This window comes from Pinus tabuliformis, chromosome 8, assembly GCF_031772625.1.
Source record: "Pinus tabuliformis cultivar Carrire ecotype Pingquan chromosome 8, CPIR1, whole genome shotgun sequence".
In the NCBI taxonomy this organism is placed as follows: Eukaryota; Viridiplantae; Streptophyta; class Pinopsida; order Pinales; family Pinaceae; genus Pinus; species Pinus tabuliformis.
In genome coordinates this window covers 1,863,298,718-1,863,305,410 of record NC_142294.1, presented here as the reverse complement: position 1 = coordinate 1,863,305,410, position 6,693 = coordinate 1,863,298,718, and the positions used below count along the sequence as shown (strand labels likewise).

At 39.3% G+C, this 6,693-nt stretch overlaps 1 pseudogene; it reads left to right on the top strand.

Annotated features, from left to right (window-relative positions):
* The first annotated feature begins 726 nt into the window (after positions 1-726).
* LOC149243761 (uncharacterized) lies at positions 727-6,394 on the top strand (annotated as a pseudogene).
* The last annotated feature ends 299 nt before the right edge of the window (positions 6,395-6,693 follow it).

Sequence of the window (6,693 nt, the reverse complement as noted above, 5' to 3'; positions counted from 1 at the left end):
GTTATTCAATGGAGGAACGAGATTGCTCAGTTCATTGCGGAAGGAAGCATTAAAGTTTTAGTTTATCATGGCGCAAATAGATGTGCTGAATGATACGTGTACTCGTGGAAAGGATCACCCTGTTTCTAATCATGCAGAGAGTCGGTCAGAGTTGAATATGGAAAATAATGGTCAAGAAAGAAGCTAAGGAAGCTAGAAAAATCTGAATTGCTTCGGTTCAAGGATGGAATAATTGCAGAAACAGCAGTATGGGAATGTGAATACTGGGAGAAACATTTAATAATAAAGAAGATAATGGAATACACTCTCTGTCGACATCTGTCTTTATCCTCCCAAGATATTTCTATTGTTGGAGATCAGTTGGATTTTACATTATTACAGGGAGGCAAAGCTCCTACTTCTGCAGACCCAATTGCTTCCACTCCAACTTTGCTGGATGCATTAGATGTTCTATTCAAATGCCTGCGGGGTGTGGAGGACTCGCCATTGCGAATCTCTAGTGTTCAACCACTAGATTCGGCATTTAGGCGTACTTCTGTATTCCCTCCAATGCCTCATCCTCTTGCCACAGATAAAGAAAAACGGCAGTATTCTAACATATTAATGCCAACCTGTATCCAAACTCTGGAGGTCATGATTCAATTGGAAGGTTCTGGGAAGTGACCTATTGGTGAAATAGCAATTGAGAAAACCAAATCTGCTTTCTGTCTCAAAATTTCTGAGAGTATGCAGAAGCGGTGGGGCATAATGTATGTAGCTGCTGAAGATGCTGTAGATTTACTGATGGCTGGGTTTGCATTCCGTCTCAGGATTTTGTATGAGAAAGACAAAAGTCTGATAAAGAAACTAGGTATTTTTGGTGTCCTACCAGTTGGAAATCTACAAAATACCAATTGTGTTCCTTTGGAGAAAGATTTTCTACTTCGTAGCCAACATTCGATCATGTTAAATGGATTGTAGGGTTTGCATCCAGTTTATGGGCCAACTGTGCGGCTTGCCAAAAGATGGATTTGTTCGCATATGTTTTCTGGAATTTTGGCAGATGAAGCGGTGGAGCTATTGGTTGCATATCTGTTTGTCAGGCCATTCCCATTCTCTGCTCCTTGTTCACGAGTGACAGGCTTCTTAAGGTATTTGCGCCCTGTTGCTTATCATGACTGGGCCTTATCTCCTTAAGTTGTTGATGTCAACGGAGACTTAACAATGAAGGAAGAAGGACAAATTATGGCCCAGTTTATTGCTAAACGAAAAGAACCTAATCCAACAATTTTTGATGTGAGAAATATATTGGAGGAGGTTGCCAATGCGGGTACTGGTCTTGTTAAGACTGTTCATCTTCTGAAATCCCCAAAGCTTGTTTTCATGAAAAAGATTTTATGAATTATCGCTATCATGCCAAGAGGTGTCTATATCTCGTAGTGATTAAAAAGCATCTGAGCTCGTGTTCTGTTGTTAAGAACATTGGCTGGTCAACTTTTCAAGATGATGCCAGAAAACCAATTTTGATTATACATCCAGGAGAGATGGACAATGACACTGCAAATGACTTTGTGATACGGATCATTCCAACAGTATTATCCTTAAAAAGAACATTTCTGGATCAAAAAACTTTTGTGGAAGCATTATTATTACTTAAAGTTTGGGCTAGACAGAGAAATTCTATCAATGGACCTGATTGTTTGAATGGATTCATTATATCTATAATTTTAGCATACTTAACAACAGAAGGAGGTGGAAAGCGCATCACAGGCCAAATGACAGGGTTTCAGGCCTTTCGTGTTGTCATAGACTTCATTGCAATTTCCAGTACTTTAGAGAAGGGTTTTTTCATGCAATCTCAGTCTGTTGGAAATGTGTCATTGGAGCTAAAGAGAAGGCTTCTACAATTCTTTGACGTTGTAATATGCGATTCAATTGGATATCTTAACCTGGCATTTCGAATGACCAAGAGTGGACTGGTTGAGCTTGTGGATGAGGCAGCACGTACCCTGAGATACATGAACAAATGCAAGGACAAAGGATGAGACAGAGATAGAAAATATAAAAAGGGCATCGATTTTGTGTGCTTCAGTTCTCAATAATTATGTTAGGCCTAAGCTTGAGGTGATCATTGATGAGGAAAAGAAGGTAACCCACTCTAGCCTTGTGGAGGATACAGAGAATGTGATTCTGAATCCCAGCATAGCAAAGGTGAAACTGAAGAATGGCAACAGCAGCTATTCAATTTTGTGAGGAGTTTAGAGGAAGATCTTTGGATTCGAACACTTTGGAGCAGCATATCAAGGACCGACAAACAGGGGCCTATGTTTTAGGGTAACAGAAAAGATGTGTTATTGAAGACAAACATGGAGCATTAAAGGTTCATCACAGCCACCGCCAGGAAGAGAGCAGATGTCAAAGAATGAAGTTCATTGTAATTAAAGTCATCAAAGCTACCGATGTAGTAATCCACTTGGCAGAGAATGAATCTTGATTGTAATAAATGCTATGTCCAGCATGATGTAGAATTAGAATCTTATTTGCTTTAGGTTTCTAGAGCTGTCAGTTAGTAGTAAGTGGCTTTTATTAGTTAGTTTAAAGGTGAATAGGTGTCATTAGAAAAGGACTTCGAGTTCCCCTCAGATGAATCGGAGTCAGGTAGAAGAACTTTATAAATAGCTGAAACAGAAATAAACAAAGGGTTGGATGTTTTGGAGAAGACTGTTTTGGTTTATGTATAAACAAATTTCAGTAATGCAAATGACTGTGTTTTCTTCTCAGGATTCACAATGGATCTTCTTGTTCAAATGTGTGATGGTATTCTTTCTTTAAGGTTCTTTTACAGTTTTGTTAATGCATAATCACTCAGAACTCATGAATCATGCTCTGACTTCCTGTATGCCTTGGCAAACTGTGGTTTCAAAGTTATGTTTGAACATTTAGATGTAAAGTGCCCTGATTTCCATGAAAAGATAGTGTTTTTGTTTGCTGAGATATGAGAGACTCCATAAGCCCAATGGGAATAAATTCAATGTTGTTCAGCCAGCATATTTTTCATGTGTCTTATAAGAGTTAGCCATCTTTTCTTGTCGTTAGTCAATATTCATAATCTGTGAGAGAGCCCTCTCAGACTAAGGAGGCTAAGCCTTAGTCCAAAGCCTGGTTTGAAATAGTTACACAGAATCTTGCTGATTGGCAGCCTTCAGTGCTTGATTTTGTGATAACATTTTGGTGCGTCTGCCGGGAGCCTAAAGATTAATCATTCCCCAAATCATGATGCTGAACTTCTGAAGGTAGCAGGAGCTCATAAGGTTTTTGAGGCTGGAAAACTACCTTGGCGACTCCACACATCAAATAAGAAATTGGAAGGTGACTCCACTGCTAGAAGATCAATAGCTTGATGAAGTTTCAAGATGGATTCTACTACAAGAATGAATGCCAGGTATGCTCCTATGGATCGGTCTCATATCCCTGGTTTTCCAAATCCTATGCCAAAGGTTGATTGGTTAGATGATCTTCCAATATTCAAAGATGAAAAGAAGGATAATGTTGCTCTCCATTTGGTTAAATTCCATATGCATGTACGCAGTCTTAAGGTTCATTTCCCTGAGGATTGTCTCATGAAGATGTTTATGACCACTTTAGAAGGAAAAGCATGGTCTTGGTATAAAAGTCTGGAAAATGGTTCAATATATTCTCTTGCTGATTTCCATGATGTGTTCTGTGAAATGTATAAAGAATGTTATCCTTCTTTGTTGCTGCTCAAAGATTGTTGTAGGTATTCTTTAAATCTTATTCAGTACTTGGAGGATTGTTATGGTGATGATGAATTTATGGATGAAGAAATTTTAGAGGCTCTCCATAACAATGCATTTCAGCACCAAGGAGAAAGTATATCATCCCATGAAACGCAGCATGAGGAGCAGCAGGGGTTCACTTGTGAAAACCGTGTTTCATCCCTTGATATGAATGAAGAGATGCAGCAGTATTCTGAAGATGAAATTGATTGCAAACAGCAAGAAGAAGTACTGGAAGATAGCTTTTACGACCCTCAGGCAGAGGATAAGCTTGTTCAATTTTGTAATTCCTTGCAGCAGCTTACTTCAAATAATAATCATAATACGGAGGAAAATTACATTGTTTGTGAGTATCATTCAGAAAAGCAGTTCGATAGCATATCAAAAGAACCTTGTGTGGTTGATAATCAGCTGTCTAAAGATGTAGACCCTATAAGTGAATATAACCATGTATTCTTTGACCCTATAAGTGAATATATGGACAAGCTTTGCACTCCGGTCTTTCATTTTCATTTGCATTATGAAGATCAAGTATATTATGAGTTGATTTGGTCATCCCACTACCATGGTTATGTTGAGGTTGAATGCAGTCAAGAGCCTCCCATATCGGAAAAGACAATTGATTGGCTTTATTGGAAATATCATGTTGCTTGAGCTACAAGTGGAGCTTGCAGCTGATAGGGTAGGTAGGTAAGATAATTGCAAATAAGCTCAAGGTTGACTGAGCATTTTTTTTAGTAGATGTAGTTTCCTTTCTCCTACAGTGATCATCCAGCTAAAGCCCGAGGTGACGGCCCAAGGAACTTAAGGAAGATGTTTGTCAAATAAATTTTATAAGGCACTGGAACTGCAGGTTCTTAGTGTACCACAAGGGCACACTATCCCAAGTGGAGCCACTGTTATCACTGAAAATTCTGTTGCCAAAATTGCTCAGACTAGCTTAAGGACAAAGTGTTTCCGCAGCGCATAGATCCTTTTAGCAATTTCGCAGCGCAACATCTTTTAGGTGATTTCGTAGCGCATAATTCATATTTTGCACTGGCTGCGCTACGAAATTGGGGATTTTTTCGAATCCATAGCTTTTTCCACCCAGCTGTCATACTTATCAGACTCTGCTGTGTTTTAGATCGAGTAGGTGTTGTGATACTGACACATGTTGCTGAGAAGGTGACAGTTTTAGTGATTGCAAGGTATTACCTCAGGTTAAAGGCACCCTTGTTGTTTGTCCCATGGTAGCTGTTATTCAATGGAGGAACGAGATTGCTCGGTTCATTGCGGAAGGAAGCATTAAAGTTTTAGTTTATCATGGCGCAAATAGATGTGCTGAATGATACGTGTACTCATGGAAAGGATCACCATGTTTCTAATCATGCAGAGAGTCGGTCAGAGTTGAATATGGAAAATAATGGTCAAGAAAGAAGCTAAGGAAGCTAGAAAAATCTGAATTGCGTCGGTTCAAGGATGGAATAATTGCAGAAACAGCAGTATGGGAATGTGAATACTGGGAGAAACATTTAATAATAAAGAAGATAATGGAATACACTCTCTGTCGACATCTGTCTTTATCCTCCCAATATATTTCTATTGTTGGAGATCAGTTGGATTTTACATTATTACAGGGAGGCAAAGCTCCTACTTCTGCAGACCCAATTGCTTCCACTCCAACTTTGCTGGATGCATTAGATGTTCTATTCAAATGCCTGCGGGGTGTGGAGGACTCGCCATTGCGAATCTCTAGTGTTCAGCCACTAGATTCAGCATTTAGGCGTACTTCTGTATTCCCTCCAATGCCTCATCCTCTTGCCACAGATAAAGAAAAACGGCAGTATTCTGACATATTAATGCCAACCTGTATCCAAACTCTGGAGGTCATGATTCAATTGGAAGGTTCTGGGAAGTGGCCTATTGGTGAAATAGCAATTGAGAAAACCAAATCTGCTTTCTGTCTCAAAATTGCTGAGAGTATGCAGAAGCGGTGGGGCATAATGTATGTAGCTGCTGAAGATGCTGTAGATTTACTGATGGCTGGGTTTGCATTCCGTCTCAGGATTTTGTATGAGAAAGACAAAAGTCTGATAAAGAAACTAGGTATTTTTGGTGTCCTACCAGTTGGAAATCTACAAAATACCAATTGTGTTCCTTTGGAGAAAGATTTTCTACTTCGTAGCCAATATTCGAGCATGTTAAATGGATTGCAGGGTTTGCATCCAGTTTATGGGCCAACTGTGCGGCTTGCCAAAAGATGGATTTGTTCGCATATGTTTTCTGGAATTTTGGCAGATAAAGCGGTGGAGCTATTGGTTGCATATCTGTTTGTCAGGCCATTCCCATTCTCTGCTCCTTGTTCACGAGTGACAGGCTTCTTAAGGTATTTGCGCCCTGTTGCTTATCATGACTGGGCCTTATCTCCTTAAGTTGTTGATGTCAACAGAGACTTAACAATGAAGGAAGAAGGACAAATTATGGCCCGGTTTATTGCTAAACCAAAAGAACCTAATCCAACAATTTTTGATGTGAGAAATATATTGGAGGAGGTTGCCAATGCGGGTACTGGTCTTGTTAAGACTGTTCATCTTCTGAAATCCCCAAAGCTTGTTTTCATGAAAAAGATTTTATGAATTATCGCTATCATGCCAAGAGGTGTCTGTATCTCGTAGTGATTAAAAAGCATCTGAGCTCGTGTTCTGTTGTTAAGAACATTGGCTAGTCAACTTTTCAAGATGATGCCAGAAAACCAATTTTGATTATACATCCAGGAGAGATGGACAATGACACTGCAAATGACTTTGTGATACGGATCATTCCAACAGTATTATCCTTAAAAAGAACATTTCTGGATCAAAAAACTTTTGTGGAAGCATTATTATTACTTAAAGTTTGGGCTAGACAGAGAAATTCTATCAATGGACCTGATTGT